The following is a 19,264-nucleotide window of genomic DNA, read 5'->3' as shown; positions in this document are numbered from 1 at the left end:
CAAAGCAAGCAGCATAAAATCACTTTAAGAGAAGCATCAAGTTAGTTAAAAATTGTTCCAAAGACTGAAGCATAGTTTTAAAAGACCTGGTAGAGTACGAAGGTCTTTACATGGTACCAAAAGATGTCTCACCCTCATAGGTGGATGCCATTGTGGGTCAGTCCAACAATGGATGCCCCCTTTCAGCCATATCACAAAGGAAGCCCCTGGGTCGAGCTTGCTGCCAGCGGGGCGGATTCAGCCGAATCGCACAACTGGGCATGGGGGTGGGCCACACCTGATGGGCAGGCCGAACTGGGCCTGAAGGCTTCACTTGGGTCTGTGTCCTGAATATAAATGGGGGTGGGTGGGTTGGCCTACTTTTTCAAGCCACTTCTTCACCGGATCTCCTACCCTCTCTCTCTGTTTGGTTGACATTTGTTGGTCACCATATTTGGAACTGGGTTGGATTTTTCCCACTTGGCAAATTGGCTACAACTCTGTGGTTTTCGCAATCCTCATAGCAATTGTCACAACTTTGGCAGTTTATGATGTTTTAACATAGTTACAGAGCGTGCTCAACTGGGATGCTACCCAACTGGGGTGGCACCCAGAGTGGCTGGGGCAACCCAATCAAATGAGCAGCATATAAATGACATTATTATTATTTATTTATTATCATTGATAGCTGGGGTGCTACCATTGTAGCAGCTACCCACCACACCCCTTTAGCTGGAGGATCCTAGAGAACTGCCTCCGATAAAGATTTTAAGGCGAGCCAGTTTAGCCCAGCGGTTCCATAGACCAATGCATTGGTTGGATCCCCCGATTGCTTCCAGTTGTTTGAGACCCGAGAGTGCTGCCTGGCTTTTTTAAAAGAAAAAGGGAAAAATAAAGATTTTAAGGTATATAATGGAGGAAGTGATTCTTTAAGAAACCTACCCTCACAACATTTAGGATAAGGTCTGTTCTAACACTATAAATGAACCAGGAAGTGGGTTGGAATCCAGTGCAATTGATGAAGTGTTGGGGTGTTGTGCTTGTATCTGCCAGCCCCATTAATGTCCTCACTGCTTTGTTGCATACCTGCCAAGTTGCTGTCAGGGAAATAAGGGACCGGGCCGGAAATAGCAGACCGGAAGTAGCGCTGCCGCCATTTTGGAACTGGGTGGAGCATGCTCAGAAGTGACTTTTGATGCTGCTTTGCCTAGTTCCAAAATAGCCGCCATGCCAGAAGTCGCACTGCAGCCATTTTGGAACTGGGCAGAGCAGCATCAAAAGTCGCTTCTGAGCATGCTCCGCCCAGTTCCAAAATGGCCGCCGTGCCAGAATAAACTGGGGGAAACAAAAAAAAATCCGTTTTTTCAGCTAGGAACAGCTGGAAAAACGGGGATTTCCCGGGGAAAATGGGAGACTTGACAGCTATGCTTTGTTGTGGGCCTGCTGGAGTTTCTGAGCCATTTTCAAAAGCAGCCCCACATATAACACATTAGTTATCCAACTGGGATGGTGTCATATTTTGTTGTATAAGCTGAAGCTGATAAAAGACATCTCATGGCACCTAGACCACCTGTGCCTCAGGTAACAATACTGGCTCCAGGAGTACCACAAATTACTAACCTGCTGCTTCGGGAGTAGTGCAAAAGTATCCTAAACAAGTTGAACACACATAACTAGGTAGATGAACCATCTGCAAAGTAACTCTGTCTTATCTAGATTTGAGTTTCAGTTTATTAGCCGGATTGCCAATCATAATCACAATATACTTTCCACTGGTGCTAGAATATAGGCCCCGACACTTATATATAATCAGTGCAGCTCTCTCGGGGGTCACCAGATATTAAACAGGGGTGCTGTCCAACAGCTGCTGGTTTATATGAAATGGGTTGCCAGCCATAGTCCAATACTTAGTGAAAACATACCTTTACCTTCATTGCTTGTAAGTGGAAGTCTTGATAGAAATTCAAAAGTTTGAATGAGCACAATTAATATAGTATTCTAGTTGAGGATGGGCAATCACCCTTCCACCCACCCTTAAACTATTCAGGGATTTTTGAGCATTCTAAGTGAACACTCAAAAAGCCTCAGGTGCCCTCAGAAACCAAAGAGGATTGGCAACTTAAGTTGACAGAATATGCAGAACTTGCAGACTTAACATGTAGAATAAGAGAGTAAGAAGAACACGTATTTAGAGAAGACTGGAAAACTTTTATTGAATATCTGGGAAATGACTGTATACAGCTGAAAAGGCTGGCAGCATTAAGATAAATTCAACAGAGTAAATAATTTTTGATGTAGAAGTGGAAAACTGATTTGAATGGCTAAAATAGTAAAATATGCAGGGATGTATGGTATGTAAAATGAACCATGGAAAGAGAGGAAGGGAAGTCATTGGATATTTTAAAGTTTGTAAAATGTTTGCAGTATTTGGAAATGTAATTTTTTTTAAAAAAAGTTATATATATATATAAAACAAAAAACCTCAAATGTGTTTGTTTCAAATACTCAAAGCACATAAAGATGCCCAACTTATTTTCCTGGAGTTTATCTTTTTCTCTTCAAGCACCCACAAAATATTTCTACTTGGGACAAGGTGGCAGGGGAAAACAAAGTATAATTTAATAAATAAAGTGGAGAAAAGTGGTCTCTCAAGTAACAAGGTCCCAAGTTGTTTTGGTACTATGCTATATTTTATATGCAGTATATAAAAGGCTTTTAAGCCAGAGTGAGTGGAGTCAGGTCATTCTGTGGGTTGATGGTGGTAGCCGTAGTAATAGCAGTAGGTCAACTGTGTGATTTTTTTTTAAAAAAAATGTTAATTGGACACATTTTTAGTCTCTATCTAGTATGCTTCCTAAAGTGGTGGTATCATCATTTGAAAAAATGAGAGCTGCTGCGTAGAATGCTTAAGTGCTTTTAGTGAATGCTTAAGTTGTTCACATCTTAAGATGATTTTAATGGGTCCTCTTAAGGGATACTTATACTTATGAAGGGCATGTAACCCTTCCCTGTCTCATTCTCTGTTACAACCACAATTGGTAATTATTTGGTGCTATTTATAATTGCTCAAATCATATCAAATACATCATCTCAGCTGTTCTGCAAGAATCCTGGAAGTAGGCTAGTAGTATTATCCTCATATTACAGATGGTGGCCAAGGCTAAGAGGCAGCCGTTTGCATAAGACCATACGCTAGGGTGATGATGGTGGGGCATTCCAGCTCATCACTCAGGCTTTTAACCACTACACCGCACCAACTCTCAAGGGCTTTGTGAGAAAGGCAAGTGGCGCTGATTGAGAAAGGGGCTATTTTTTCTCCTTCTTCTTCTTTGACTGCTGTGCAACTTGTACTCAGTGCCGTAGTAAGGTCAGGTGGTACCCAGTACGGAAAATTTCTTGTCACCCCCACATTGAAATTATTAAAAGGAAAAACAAGATACAGTTGCAAGTGTTATTTTCTGGTTTATTTACTTAACATTGTGAGCATAAGCACTTAAAACCTTTTTTTCACGAATTTCTTAGGAATTAAATTTTTAACTTAATTTCGCTATTTTGCAGCTTTGGCTTAATGTACAAATACAAACAAATAGCATGCATCATAACATTTACGTTACTTACCAAACTCAATATCATAGAGGATGGTCACAATGAATCAATGAACTAAAAATGCAACAAAAATAAATTCAGCACAGCACTTACAAGCTTCAGTAATAATGCACAACTAACTCAACAGAATGATGTGGGGTGACTGACTGGCATGGCAGTGGACAGGATTGGTTAGGAGTTGAGTGATGATGAGTCATTGGTTGTTTATGTCTTACTCGAGTACAAGCTGCAGAGAAAGACTTCAGCGAATCGGCGGAAAGAAACACCCTCTCCCCTTCCTTATCCATACGCTCTCCACTATACAGCATTGAGTTCAGCTGCGTTGTGTTGTGTTTGTTAACTGAACTAAAAAGTTTCAATATGTATTATGTTGACTTGTTGAGGTTAATTAATTGTCAGACGAAGTTATTAAACTCATTTTAAATAATACTTTTTTTTAAAAAAAGTGTTGTGAGCCCAATTTTTAATTATAAAAAACCCACATATTTTTGCCATTTTGTCAACCCCCCCCCCAGTGTGACACCCGGGGTGGACTGCACCCACTGCATCCCCCTTCCTACCCACTGCTTGTGCTGTCTTGTTATGTCTAAGGAAAGGAGCAGCTATGTCTGGCGCTGAGTTGCTCCACACCTCTGTGACACAAAGCTGCAGACATTTTACACCTTCCAACCCAGGCCTTTCGGATAGAAAAAGAGCTTTGCAAGAAAGGCTTCACAAAGACGGGCGGTGAAAGGTGGCCTCACAAGGGCACAATGTTGCGCAGTTTTTCTTCAGCCCAACAGGTGGCTTGTCAACATGCCATAACTGTAATTTTATATGGAGGTATTTAGAAGCTTTAGTACACAGACTACAGTATTTCAATTATGCCCATGCCTTTGATAGTACACTACACGGTCGGGAATAGAATGGTATTATTTCAACATGGCGTATGCCAGTGTTAGCTACGCAGATTTCCTTACGTTGAATGCATGTAGCCAACAAGAAGCTGTGCCAGTTCCGTTTAGATTTATTTTGATTTGTGGATCATATAGTAAGCATGTATAGTTATAGTGAAAAGGCATCCTGAAGAATGCATACGCTAAATGGCCATTAACAAACAGTTCTATCTTTAGAGATGCCTTATAAATGAAACACCATCTACAAACAATAATGATTTATTGTGACAATTTGCTGTTGTGCTTGTGGATTGTTGGCTTAGGTGTGGGAACTCGCAGAGAGCTTGATGCAGGAATATTATCTGTGGGCAGCAATCTCTTATGCTGGCTGATGAGGCACACAAGCCCTTTGATCCCTTGCTGAATCAAGCTGTGTGTTGTTGGCTTTAAAATGTAATGGAAAGAGTGCCCATAACACACAGCTTTCTTTACCTACATTTGGAATTTTGTTGGGATGGGGAATTGCTTTGGCAGATTTGGAGAGAAGAGGTGACAGGCAGGGAAAGACTGGGAAGGACAGCAGCTCAATGACAGAGTACATGCTTTGCATACAGAAGGTCTGAGGGCTGGGGGAACTCCTGCCTGAATCGTGGAGAGCTGTTTCCGCTCAGTGCTGAGCTAGATGGGCAAAAATGGTCTGTCTTAATCTAAGACGGTTTTCTGTGTTGTTAGGGTTCTTAGTGTTAAGCACTCCCCCCCCTTTACCCCTTATCTAATCCCGATCACTCCACTGGAAAATGAAACTCTTCAACTCTTCAGAAGATCTAAGTGATAATAATTTATTGGCACAATTTTAATTCCATTTTGGTACAGAAAGCTTTAAACAACAATGACCCTTAATGACTCAAAGGCCACATTTCTGACCAAGTTACTCTCAAGCAGGAGACTGATTAGCTTCCTTCCAATATTCTTACTTGTGTTTGATGAGGACTAGCTTAGCTCAAAGTGTTGTAGGTTATATTATCTATTCTACGTTATAAATACAAGATACCCAATTTTGGAATGGATGGGTAAAAATCCCATCAGGTTAGGTGAAATGTTAAATGACTTGTGTAAATGACTTGTGTCTGTGCTTTCTTTTGAAAATGATGCTTTAGGAAATGGATGTAGCTCAGGGGCAAACGCTAAGGCATTAAATGCACATTTGCATTTAATGCACTGGTTCGTTGTTGTTTTTAATGGGTAACATTGTGAGCATGGGGGATTTTTAGGCCCTCATTCTCTTCCCCTTGCTGTGGTCCTGAAGAAAACCCCTCCTTTGAAGATGGTTCTGCACACTTCTAGCTCTAGGGAAGCTAGCCATCCATTGTGTGCTTCCTAAGCAAGACAGACTATTTTGTTCAATAGGACATACTTCCAAGTAAGTGTGTGTAGGATTGCAGCCAGAATCTAGAGCATTATCATTCTCCATTCCCAGCATAAGGGAAGCTAATTTTGTTCTGACTTGAGGTGGGTGGAGTGGAAGATGAGCAGTAATTGAACCCTGGAGAGAACAAAAGGCAGTCAGCCTTAGCACACTGCTTGCTTGCCTTTGGGCAGAACATTTTAACCTCTGGTCATAGTTGTATGGCATGAAGTGAAACTGTAGATCATCTCTCATGGAAAGGGTCAAGAGCAATCGGATCAGACTCAGAAATGACTTTCTTATGTGTGGCATTGTAAACAGATTGCCTGCTGTATTGAGTGTAATTCTGTGTTTTAGGAATTTAGAAAATATCTTCCACCATGAGCCTAAACACACATACAGTATTCAGAAATAAAGGGTGCTTCTGTATGACTCTTTTTTTTCTAAATGGATACAACTCATATGTCAATCTGCTGTGTACAAGGAGCATGCCACGTGCCACAATTTAAAGACCCTAGTGGTGGCTCTAATGCTTACGGTGGCCTGTGGCCTGCAAGGATAATCTCATGGGACTTGGAGATCAATCAGAAGACAAAGGGCAAAATTTTACAACCAATATATACAGAAATATATATAATGTGTCTTGATCATTTGATTATTATTATTTTTTGCAGAATTCAGTATCCCCCTACTAGTTGCAACCAACAATTATTTCTTTTAATATGTCTAGATCCAATTTAAGTTTTATTTCTTAGTGCCTGCTTTTAAATGAACCATTGCACTCAGTCTTATTCTAGGAAACCTATTTCAAAGGCCAATTCTCAAAAGGTCTTTAGCTTTTATCCAGAAGAGACAAAGGCCTTTAGAAAACTCTTCCAGCTTTTACTTTCACTTGACACCTACACAGTAGGTCAGCTTGTGTCCCAGAGAGCCATGTCTAAATGGTTCCTTTTATGCATTTCTAATTGCCTTGCTTTCTCAAGAGGGTCAGACTGAAGCTCATGCTCCCTGGACGATAGTTGGCAGTTCTATCTCTTGAGATGCAGAAGGCAGTGATTTCGAAGCACTTTTAGAAATATTTTTCATAAACGCTATGAACTTGATAGCACATAGAGCTAATTCTAGCAAGCTTATTGTTCCATTGAAATCCTCTATCCCCACCCTCATTTGAGTCTAAGATAAAGCATGTAAATGGAGCAGTCTCGCTCATAAATGATTATATCCCCAAATTTCAAGCACCTATCCTCAACATTTGGTATTTATGTAACCCAAGGCATTCTGATTTCTGGTTTGGGAAAGGGATTATTTTTAACCTCCCCTCCCCCTCAGTAAATGTCTTGTCTATAATGCAGGTTGTTGTATGGTAAGGAAATACTAATGCACATGAACTGTTCACCTGATGTACCGTTGTTACATTTTCACTGCAGAGACAAAAATTAACTCTGCTGTGCAAAGGATTATTGAGGCTGAAAACAACATACTGGTAGCCAATAAATGCAGATTAAGTCAATTTAGTGTTTGATTTTAATATTCAGACTGAAGTTGCAGGATTTCAAGAAAAATCTGGGCATTTTGAGAGCATAAATCACCATATCTTCCATTCTATGTTTAGAACTAAATGTTAAGTGAACACATAGCACTGGAAGAAGGAGACAAGGAGACAAGGACTATGAGTGGTGATACAGGACTATTTCCAGATGCATAATCATGAAAGCACATTAGCCTTATATGTTTACTTGACATTTACATTGATGCAATAATGTAGTAAGTAGAACCACATTACTATTATGGTAGAGTGGTGATTACAGTGATCACAGCAAGACCCTCATTGTTATGTGATTATCCGATGTTCTCAGTGGAAAGAATGTGCCCATCTTGCAACCTACCGTACATCTTTACAATACCCCGCAGCAATTCAGAAATTGTTCAAAAGACATGAGGTCAGTAGGCATGTATTTAGCTATAGTCAAATTTAGGAAACCCAAATAATGAACTGTATGAATAAACCCTGCGAAACAATCTTCAAGTCACCTGAAAGACAGTTTGGAAACTCCAACTGGTACAGAATTTGGCAGCCAGTTGCTCACAGAGACAAGATGGCTTGAGCATATTATGCTGATTGTGGCCTCACTGCATTGGCTGCCAATCATTGCTGTCAAGTTATCCCTTTTTTACAGGGATTTTCCCTTATGCTGAATAGGCTTCCTCGCGAGAAAAGGGAAAACTTGGCAGCTATGCTGCCAATTAGTTTCCAGGCCCAAGTCAAAGCGCTGGTTTTGACCCATAAATCTTTAAATGGCTCAGGACCACAATACTTCCATACCCTCCAACATTTCTCCAATAAAAATAGGGGTGTCCTAAGGAAAAGCAGGACATTCAGGTATCAAATGAGAAACCGGGACAGCTTCTGTAAATCTGAGACTGTGCCTGGAAAATAGGGGCACAGTCTGTAGTCCAAGCCTTGTAGTCCAAGCCTTGCCCCATATGACCCAATCAGACCCTGTGATCATCATCTGACACCCTTCTTTGAGTAAATCCCCCATGAGAGGTCCAGAGGGTGGCAACACAGGAACGGACCTTTCCTGCAGCGGCTTCCCATTTGTGGAATGGTCTCTCAAGGGAGGCTCTCCTGGCATCTTTGTTGCATATCTTTAGGTGCTAGGCAAAAACATTTCTCTTCAACCAGGCCTTTGGCTGGTTAACATCCTATGGCCTTTGTCAGGGGTGGATATTGTTTTGTTTTTGTTATGTATTTTGTGTTTTCATTTGGTATTTTTATGTTGTGAACTGTCCTGTGATCACATGAAGATACACATATACAAACAAATAACACATATACAAACAAATAAAGTTCCCATAGGTTTCAGTAAAGGCTTCTTTGGAATACTAGATTTGCAGTTTAAGCTATGTTTGGGGTTAAATGATTTGTTTCATTCACTTTTATCAATGTTCCATTGATTTGCAACATAGTATGTCATTTATGTTCTCAAAAATCCAGTTATAAATGGAGATTAGAATGCAGATTCAAAGTTAGTTTTGATACTTAGTGTCGCTGTACATGACCCCCCCGCCCAATGTTCACCAAAGTTTCTTGGTTTTGTTATCAAAAGAAAAAGCTGGTTGTTTCAAGAAAGGGCTTTAAACCTTTTATGGTATACACTCTGAGCAGGGTTGCCTTTTTTCATTCCAGCAAAAAAAATTTAAAAAATGAAAGTTTGATTTATCCTCAACAACATCCCATGGGACTAAGCGGGCTGAAATCCAACTGAACTAGGTTACAGATTAGGCCATCTGTCATTTAAATGTCTCAGAAATGTTACTAGTTTAATTGCTTTGCTTTCTATAAATGCTTCTCTGTTTTCCTGCAGTGACTTTTTGGGAGTCATGGAACATACTTCTTTATTATTGTTTTTATTAGTGTCATCATCAAATGTTAGTTTTTACGTCTAAGCTAGGGGCATTCAATGTTGTGTCTGAGCTATGTTGGACTCGGGAGTGAGAGGGTGGGGAGGCACTTGACTCATCCCACCGTATGGTCTAAAGGCGCATGAAGCCACCACCTTGTTGAAGCTAAGCAGACTTAGGTCTGGTAAAGTGCCTGTATGTGAACCTGAGAACCACATATACACTTCCATTGCAGCTGCTCACCTCTGGTTTGTGTGGTAGATGAATTATATGCAAAAACTGCTTATTTAATATCAAGTTAAAATGTACTGGAGAACACATTTATATGAGCCAGACCTCACGTAGAACTGGATATATGCTCAAATTGTTGTTGCTTAGTCGTTTAGTCGTGTCTGACTCTTCGTGACCCCCATGGACCAGAGCATGCCAGGCATTCCTGTCTTCCACTGCCTCCCGCAGTTTGGTCAAACTCATGTTGGTAGCTTCGAGAACACTGTCCAACCATCTCATCCTCAAATGCTCAAATACTTTTTAGCAAAACTGGGGCATGAGAATAGAGTAAATTTCCTCCTACCATTTTTTCCAGCAGGCCTGAATCATGCTCTGGAATAAGAGGTTCTAGGACTGAGGTTAATTCATGCTCTGTAGTAGTCATTGGTCTACCTACTGGGCCAGCCAACAAACTGCTTATTATGATGAGGGAGGGAGGGTTTTCCCCCTCTGTGTGTTATTCCATCAACCCAGCTGCTGAGTGTGAGCTGAACCTAAGACTGCCAATTTATTAGACTGGCTTGTGGCAACAGAGAAGGCGTTTCTGCAAATGCAAATGTATTACTGAATCTTTTAAACAGTTGTGCACTTCATAATTAGTTTTTCCAGTGGAAAGTTTTTAATAGACACAGTAATAACATTTATTATGGACATGTTTTATATAAAATTATAGCCAACAACTTGGCATGGCGTGACAGGGAGATCCCTGTTGGTAAGTGATTTCTCTTGTAAAACATGCAGCAAAGTAATTTTGGTAGCTGGAATGTGAAGGGTTGTGAAAGGCCATTTGTAAGAGCAGACTTTCTGCTAGCTGTGAAGCAGTCGCTTGATTCATCTGATTTACTCTCTACCCCATGTCTCACACACACACACACACTGAAAGAATAGTCTCAGAGAATGCTGAATCAGTTTCAGGGAGAGAGCAAAGCACGTGAAAGAGGCATTTCCCCACATATGACTCCAAGGGAAAGCACGTGCCAGTGACTGCTCTCCAAAAATAAATAGTTTAGCAAGGTCCCAAATAGCATCCACTTCTCCACTAACAATGGACCTTCATTCCAGCAGACTAATATTTCAATCTGTCCTTCCCAGTGCTTCCCCACCCTCAAGAAAAATAGGTGCCAGAACTCGCCTAGAAGCAGGGTTCAAAATTAGCAACGCGCCAGGTGCATTTTGCTTCTAAAGATTCTCCATTTGTGAACAGCACAAAAAGTCTGGATGCAATTTTTTGCACCTGGCCGACACTCAAGGATTACTGAAATGCATGTGCTTTGAAGTCTTGAAGTAAAGGTAAATGATAGACAATATGCTAAGGAGTTTAATACTAAAGAGTAGAGTGTTTTGAAAACTGAAGTACAGTACATGTATTAACCATTTCTGCTAAAAATAGATATTAACAATGTGTCACTTATGTTAACTGTGTATTCGTTCATGCTTATCAAAATAATAAATAAAAAGTGTTGCTGCCACCCCACCCAGTAGCCACTACTAGACATTCTTTTTTTTGTGCCCACAACCCAGGTCCCAGAGCCATTTGGCTCCTAGCTTTTCTATCTCAGTTTCTAACACTGCCATGAAGTTGTCACAGTAAGTCTCCGGGCGACACGGGGCATCCCTAAACAGATGCCAGTTTGACAACAGGGGTGCTTAAAAACTATGCCAAGCTGTCTCCCTAGCTGCTTTGGGGGTCACCCCTGGTTCTAGTGCAGGTCAAATAAATGCACCCCTGCCTCTTATGTTCTCTTAGATTCAGACAAATGGCTAGGGCAGCTCAGAAGGTTCCTTGTGCAGGTGTGTGTGTGTGTGTGTGTGTGTGTGTGTGTGTGTGTGTGTGTGTGTGTGTAAAGCTTAAAGCCCCCTGCTTCTATACACTGCTTCCTTTGAAGGAAATCCAAAATGGCCCCACCCTGTAGCTTGACCAGTTGTAGCTAGGAGCGTCTAGAGCTAGGTGGAGTCATAGCTCTAAAAAAAGTGTAGACTTGCACATGCCAGCCAGCTTCCATTTCTATGCTCCTTGCTCAAGCTATTTTAACCTTTTAGGGGTAAAGCTCAGTGCCAAATTACAAGGGGTGTTAAATGCTTTTTTGTATTCTAGGTTGCTTCCAGATGACCTTTTTGTTGAACATCTATCCAGATTTGGTTGTGGAGAGGCTATTCGGCGTTGCGTCAAGTCATTGCTATCTCACAACCAACCTGGAATAGGAGCCATTGTAGTCTTGTTCTGGCCTCATTGAGAGTAGAGTTTCAGGAGGGTGGAAGGGGGGGAGGGAGGATCAACGTTGGGCTTTCCCCACTTTCCAACCCAACTCCTTTGAGGCCTTTTCCTGCTGTGCTAAAAGAAAGCGGTAGCAGGAAAGACCTCTGAGACCCCCGGAGAGGCTCTGTCAAGTAGCGTAGACAATTCTGGGCTAGACGGACTAATAGGCAGACCTGGGAGAAGAGAAGGCAGCTTCCTGTGTTTTTGTAGCACAAGAGAGATCAGGTTTGGGGTTGTCAGTGCTGACCCAGAGTATTTTATAAGGAGGTGGGGGGCTGGAAAATGGGGTTTGTGTGTTAATTTCCTGTCAATTCTGCAATGCAGGGAATTGTGTTTTCTAACCTCGTAGCACATATATTTCCACCCTCGCTCTAATCTGCCCTGCAGGGTACTACTACAAGCTACTATGTGCTTGAAAATGCTAAGTCCTCCGTCTCCCCATCCCCCATGGTCTCCTGGTTTCTTCTCAACTGATATATTCAGTGTATCCTAGAACAGAGGTGGGCACCTGGATCTGGCTAGTGGGATGGATCCTGACCTCTCCTAAACCCTGCAGGCCAGTTTGGCATGTGGATGAGGCCACCTACCTGTCAATCACCTGGCATAACTGAAGTTTTCCTATGCTTACATGGTTTGAAGTCAAATCATGCGGGCAAAGGCATAAGGCTTTGCAAGCACCTGTCAGCTGAATGTCAAGGCTTGGGCTTTGCAAGTGTTGACAGTCAGCTGACTGGTGCTTTCAAACCCAGGGAGCCATATATTTGCCTGCCCCACACCTGACGTCATATATGTAGATGTGGGGAACACATGGGGGGAATAGCCCCATGAACCAAAGTAGGCCTGCTGTGCCTAATTAGCGCTTAAGGCCATAGGATCCTCACCACTGTCCTAGGCTGTTTTGGTGGGTTATTTTTTTAACCCTCTTAATTTGTGCCATATTTCTGTGTACGGCATTATTTCAAATACACACATTTTGGCTCAGTTGCAATAAGACCAGGACACAGTCTTCCCAGAAAAAAAAACGTGACCTTTTGAGGCAGGGACTTAGGGGAGGAAATATGGTCACATGGAAGCATTCTGGGAAGCAGTTCCAGGCCTCATGTTCAACAAGGGGAAATGGGTACAGTTGTTTTAGGGAGATAGGAGACCTTTGAATGACCTGTTTGCAAGTTTTCATTGCAGCAATTGGCATTTTAGGTCTGTATAACTATGCTGTGCAAAAAAATCTGCTAAGCATTTGGTACTGACAGTTACTGAACTCTGTAATCAGTCTTGCAGAGCCTGCAAATCAGTAGAAATCTTTAAAATAACAGCAACAAGTATGTATTATGTTATTGAAATACTTGGATTTGTAAGAAAATAAGCAGCATACCTTCTCCTTGCATCATTCTCTCTTGCAAGCACATGTTTCCAACTCTGAAGTCACTTCAGCATTTAACATATGTTATACCCTAAATAATAAATGGTTATTCATTTTCTGAACCTACAGAACAAGAGTCATTTGACATTTGGCAGGTACTTTTAATAAACTAAGGTGTTAAAATCTTTTTCTGTACAGATCTATATTATCCCCACATTAGCATTGTGGAAAACTTTAAAATACATATAATTCATTTTAATGAATGGGATTATATAAGCACATGTGTTTTGGGAGTTAATACAGTTATGCTATACTTTTTGGCTGATTGAATTACACTTGTGCTATTAAATTCAATCTTTTGATGAAGGATTGTACAGATACGTGCATAAGACATGCCTGAGAATTCGCTAGCACTATGGTAGAGCAAACAAAGGTTTTGCAAAACAAAATATTTGAGTTCTGCTAGTGTGAGATTTGCCATTTGGATTTTAACTGTACCCTCTTGGTTGCTAACACATTATTCAAATAATGCATGCTTGTTTCTTTTGGTGTTTCCTAAGGCAGGTGATTTCTTGCCACAAAGCTCCCAGTTCATTAGTAGTAAAATAGTGTGGAAATAAGAACACAACATATGATTGTCACAATATAAAATCCATTGCATATATCATAGAAGATGTGGCATCTCATTTAGATTGTATCCATACAAATTTCACAGGTGATGTTAAATTTATGCATTGCCTCCCACTCAGATTGTATATGTTGAAAAGGTAATCTAGGATCGAAATGTCATGTGACTACAACTTCTGGTGACCAAGCTTTCATGTGATAGTTTTATTTTCATATTTAGCCCTGAAGCTCAAGGTGGCTTATAGCATAAAAATCAACAAGCAGCTGAATAAAACAGTGCACTGAAAGGCCATTACCAAAATGCAACAGTAAAAACAGAGTCATTATAATAAAAATTATAAGAGCCATAAAATCAGAACAGCCTTTGCAACTTAAAATCGCAACAGCCTTCACAAGCCCCTTCTCAGGGCTTGATATGCCTGGAGGAATAAATGTATTTTATGTCTCTCCCTAAGGCCCAGTGATGAGATACATTTCTGCATCTCAGTGAGATGTGCACACCAAGCTTGTCTCATTAATGAATGACACCATTGGGCCTGATCCAGACCTGATTGCTTTGTGAGCCTGGAGATCATCTTGCCACTGCTCAACTTCCATGGTAGCTGCCATGAGTGGTTGGGCTGTGGATGGAGCAATGTCTCCTCTGCTCCACAAGGTCCTGTTGGTGGAAGTTTGAGTGATTGGATTGCTCCCTAACATGGCTATCGTTCCAGAGGTAGATAGAATTGGGGTCCCCCCAGATTCCATTAGTATTATGTATCTCTCTATATATATATGAGAGCCAGTGTGGTGTAGTGGTTAAGAGTGGTAGACTTGTAATCTGGGGAACCGGGTTCGTGTCTCCGCTCCTCCACATGCAGGTGCTGGGTGACTTTGGGCTAGTCACACTTCTCTGAAGTCTCTCAGCCTCACTCACCTCACAGAGTGTTTGTTGTGGGGGAGGAAGGGAAAGGAGATTGTTAGCCGCTTTGAGACTCCTTCGGGTAGTGATAAAGCGGGATATCAAATCCAAACTCTTCTTCTTCTTCTATTTAGTTATGAATGTGAATTAAAAGTTTTCTGGTGCTCTGTACTGGTCCTGCTTCCTTTCACCACTGATTCTGACTCAAGCACTGTATTACTACTGCATGTGAACTGTCTGACTAATGCCTCTAAAATGAGGAAATTGCCTATCGTAGGAGCATAATTGCAATGGGTCAGTATGCCCAGAAGGTTGGTGGTTTGAATCCACTCAAGGATGGTTGTGGGCAGAATTCATGCATCACATGGGTTGGACTCAATGATCCTTCGGGTCCCTTCCAACTATACAATTCTATGACTCTCTTCCTGGGATGTTATCTTTGTCATGTACATGTGGTATGAGTTGTAGAGTTGGATCCAGAGGTGAGTTATGGGAGTAACGTATATTACCTCTGCCCAATTTGGGAGGATCCCTTTCTTCCCCATTGGCCACCTGGACCACAGACCACTCCATTCAGCAAAATCCCTGATAATCAGTGGCACATCTTTTGTGTTATAGAGTGTGCTGCCACAGAGAGGATGCAGGAAAATTCAGCTTCTACCCATTCTAATTTATGCACTTATCTATGAATCCAACCTATCAAGTTATCTATCCGTTAATTTTCTTTAAGTTTACAGTTATTTCAGATTTTTTAAAAAATAAAATTATATTTAAGTTTAAAATTTAAAAGCAAACACTGCTTTTAATGCTATCACCTCTTCAGTTGTATGAATTAGCTTTCTGATTTGGTTCTAATTCCATGTATATGGAAATACTAATCATATGCAGAATTTGTGCTTAGAGGATCATGTCTTGACACCAAAGACATTTCTGTATGTTAGAATTCACTGGTGTGAAATCTTAGAACAGAATGTTTTATTTTGGGTACACACACACACACACACACCCTGCCACCAATAGTAGCAAAATGATAGGAAATGGGAAAAGGAAACCCCAGATATCCCAACTGCATGGAAATCCATTCTGTGTATTTAAGGGAAATTGTTTGTCAAGACATGGTATGCATCACTGCTGCCTCTTGACAGGTTCACCATGGAGAGACACAAATTAAATTCTTTCAGTTGCAGTTTTGAAGCTAAAAGTGTTTGACTGATTCAGACTCTGAATGGTGTTTAACGAATAAAGGGAAAAGAGCAGGAAGTTCTAATTGGCAAATTACTCCTTGTTATTTAGTTTGGCTTCCAAGTTTGAAATTACGATAATGAGGATCTTTGTGGGACATGCCCTTGAGCAGATCCAGGGGGCTTTTTCTTCAATTACTATTTAATGTGAAGATAGTCTGGCAACATATTGTAACATTTATGCCATCACTTTCCATTAAACAAATATTTAAATGTAATGATTTTTAAAACTAGTTCCAGTCCTTTTTTATGACTTATTAAATGCCTAGAATGAAATGCAAAATGCAAACAATAACACAGAAGGGATTCCTGCCTCCCACCTAGGATTAATCAGAACTTTAATTCAATTAGTGCTTGTAAATGACATTCTTCATAAGAGAATAAAAATAAAACCATTCTACAGCACTAGGCTCTGAAAATAATTGTTTTATGATATCGCAAATGTTTGCATTTAGCAAGAGGCCACAATAGGAAACAATATACTTTTCACTGCCTAGATTTCCATTGTTTATGTCTCCAAAAAAAACCCCATAAAATAGAAAAGATTGTTCATACAGACTCAGCGTATGCCAGTATTTCCCCAGTATTTCCATTTAATATTCTTATTAATTAAAACAGCTAAGCATGTTTAGGATTGCACTATTAGGCAACATAGCTTGCTACATCATCCTCAATCCAAATAACTGTATTAGTTGTGTTAGTAGTGCTTTGAACTCATTGCAGTTTCAATGGCAGTTTGTGATATTGTCATGGAGTCTGCTGGTTTTTGTTTTTCTTTTAAATAGAACTTGTACTGAGCATGTGAAAGTTCCTTGCCACGCTTCAAGTAGCTCATGAACTCCAATCAAGGTCAACATTCTCCCTTTTATCATGTTTGTAGTATGAATACTGTAAATGAGGTTTAATGTGCACATTGTTGATGTGCAACATCAAAAACATAACAAGAGTCCAGGTGATTTTTTTTCTATTACCCATCATGCAATGGCAGCCAAAGACACGCATTACATGCTAAGGATTTTTGGGGAAGGGGTTGAAAAAAATGAAACTGCCCATTTCATTATGTTTTTGTATAAATCTGTAGGTGGCATACTGATCTGGTCAAACTACAGAGAAGGGCAACTGATCTGGACAAACTACAGAGAAGGGCAACAAAATGATCAAAGGGCTGTATCATTTTCTCCACAGTGAAAGCTAACCAATGTCTGTGTGTGCTAGAGGTCTCTACAACTATGTGGGGGAGCGGGTGGCACTGTCGTCTGAACCACTGAGCCTCTTGGGTTTGCAGATTGGAAGGTCGGCGGTTCGAATCTGCGTGACAGGGTGAGCTCCCGTTGTTCTGTCCCAGCTTCTGCCAACCTAGCAGTTGAAACGCACACTAGTGCAAGTAGGTAGATACCACTGTGGCGGAAAAGTAAACACCGTTTCCGTGCGCTCTGGTACCAGAAGCAGTTTAGTCCTGTTGGCCACATGACCAGGAAAGCTGTCTGTGGACAAACGCCAGCTCCCTCAGCCTGAAAAGCAAGACGAGCGCCGCAACCCCATAGTCACCTTTGACTGGACTTAACCATCCAGGGGTCCTTTACCTTTTTTTACAACTATGCATAGTGTAGAGAAAGTGGAGACTAATTAGCTTCCTGCGTTCTTACAGTATTTCAGGTTTTCAGCCTCCGAACAGCTCTCTCCACCCCCCCCCCCCCGGTAATGCTCACTTGTTTGCAAAAATGAAAGAAGAGATTATCATCACCAACGCAGTAATGTTAACATATGTCGAAAGATAATAAATAGAAATCCTAAGGAGTGAGACTTGGCCTAGTCTTATGTGGTTGTTCACCAAGAAGTGAGGTATATATGTGAAGAGCCTCTGTGTATTCCCTCTTGACCAGTTTGCAGACGAGCCAGGAAAATTGTAGGACTGTTTTTGAAGGTGTGGCAGACTCACACGCACACAGACTGCCCTCAGCCTTGCTTGAGGCAGAGAATGAGAACATAGGTTCCCTTTTCCTCTGTAACAGGACATTATAGCCCTTAAATCTGGATACACTTTGCAAAATTTGTCAGGCTTTTAAGCCTTGCTTCTCATTAATCCATTGCTTCTCTATCAACATCATTATAAACTAGACTCTGGAATGTAAAGCTGAATTAAAGAGCTTATTTCCCGGCATGTGTGTCTGTGTTTAAGATCAAAATCACTGAGAATTAAGTATCAAATTAAGTATGTGCCTGAATTTCTTGGTTTCCTAATACCTGGTTGTGGGATATCTTTCATTAAATTATATCTGGTACTTTTTCCTGGGGAATATTAGCTAACTCTTGTCCCTTTACCCTGCGTCTACAGCTGCTCAGCTGCACTCCCTAATTTCTGTGATGGCAGTCTGGCAGAATCATTCGTGCAAAATTTGATGGCTATATGCTGGGGAGTCATATAGATAATTAAATTAAATTAAATTAGCTGGATGCTGGTTGCACTAGGTGGCTCAGAGGTGGCTTTTATGGAGTGAAAATGGAAATAATTTTTTGACATTTCAGAGAAAGAATCATCTTATACTATAATTCCTTCTATTTTCCAACTTCACGGGTTGAGTGCTGGTGCGTATGTAGCCAAAACAGAAACATCAACACACAAGGGAAAGATAACAGCAAGCTTGTAAGAATCCTACAGCTTGCATAAATAGTGAAGGGTTTTTCCCCCCAAAATAGGAGGCAAATGCATTAGCATGCTCACAAGCAAAACACAGGAGAGGGAAATGAGTGCAAAAAGAAAGCTTGGCAAGGCCTAGATGGAACTCTAGAACTGGCTCCCCTCCTGCTTTGACCAGCTTCCCTCCCTGCTGCTCTCCCAGAACAATGAAAAGGTAAACAACCTTGAAGTGCAAGAATTTAAATGTATATGCACCAACAACCTTCACATATACAAAGAGATTCAAAAATGTGTACAAAATTTCATGCTCGAAGTCTTAAAAGTCCAGTATAAAGTGCAATAATCAAGTCCGATAATAAAGTGCTAATTCTTTGAGAATTGTGAGCTTCGGTAGTCTTGTTACGCTTTTACACATGAACCTTAGAAAGAGTCCGCCCCCTGAGGAAACCATTCCTGTGAAACGGGGAAGAAGCTAGCCGCCCGTCAGAAGAGATAAGAACACATGGGAAGAGATAAAAACGCATGATACATCGTAGCACTTTATTATCAGACTTGATACTGGACTTTTAAGACTTCGAGCATGAAATTTTGTACACATTTTTGAATCTTTTTGTATATGTGAAGGTTGTTGGTGTATATACATTTAAATTTTTGCACTTCACGGTTGTTTACCTTTTCATTGTTTTGCTAACATTACCTT

At 40.8% G+C, this 19,264-nt stretch overlaps 1 protein-coding gene across 1 annotated transcript in view; it reads left to right on the top strand.

Annotated features, from left to right (window-relative positions):
* COL25A1 (collagen type XXV alpha 1 chain) overlaps positions 1 to 19,264 on the top strand; it is a 269,550-nt gene that overhangs the window by 81,524 nt on the left and 168,762 nt on the right. The gene's annotated exons all lie outside the window — the stretch shown is intronic.

The sequence above is a fragment of the Zootoca vivipara genome, chromosome 9 (assembly GCF_963506605.1).
Source record: "Zootoca vivipara chromosome 9, rZooViv1.1, whole genome shotgun sequence".
NCBI classification, from domain to species: domain Eukaryota; kingdom Metazoa; phylum Chordata; class Lepidosauria; order Squamata; family Lacertidae; genus Zootoca; species Zootoca vivipara.
Note: the sequence above shows the minus strand (reverse complement) of the source record. Positions and strands in the feature narration are given on the sequence as shown.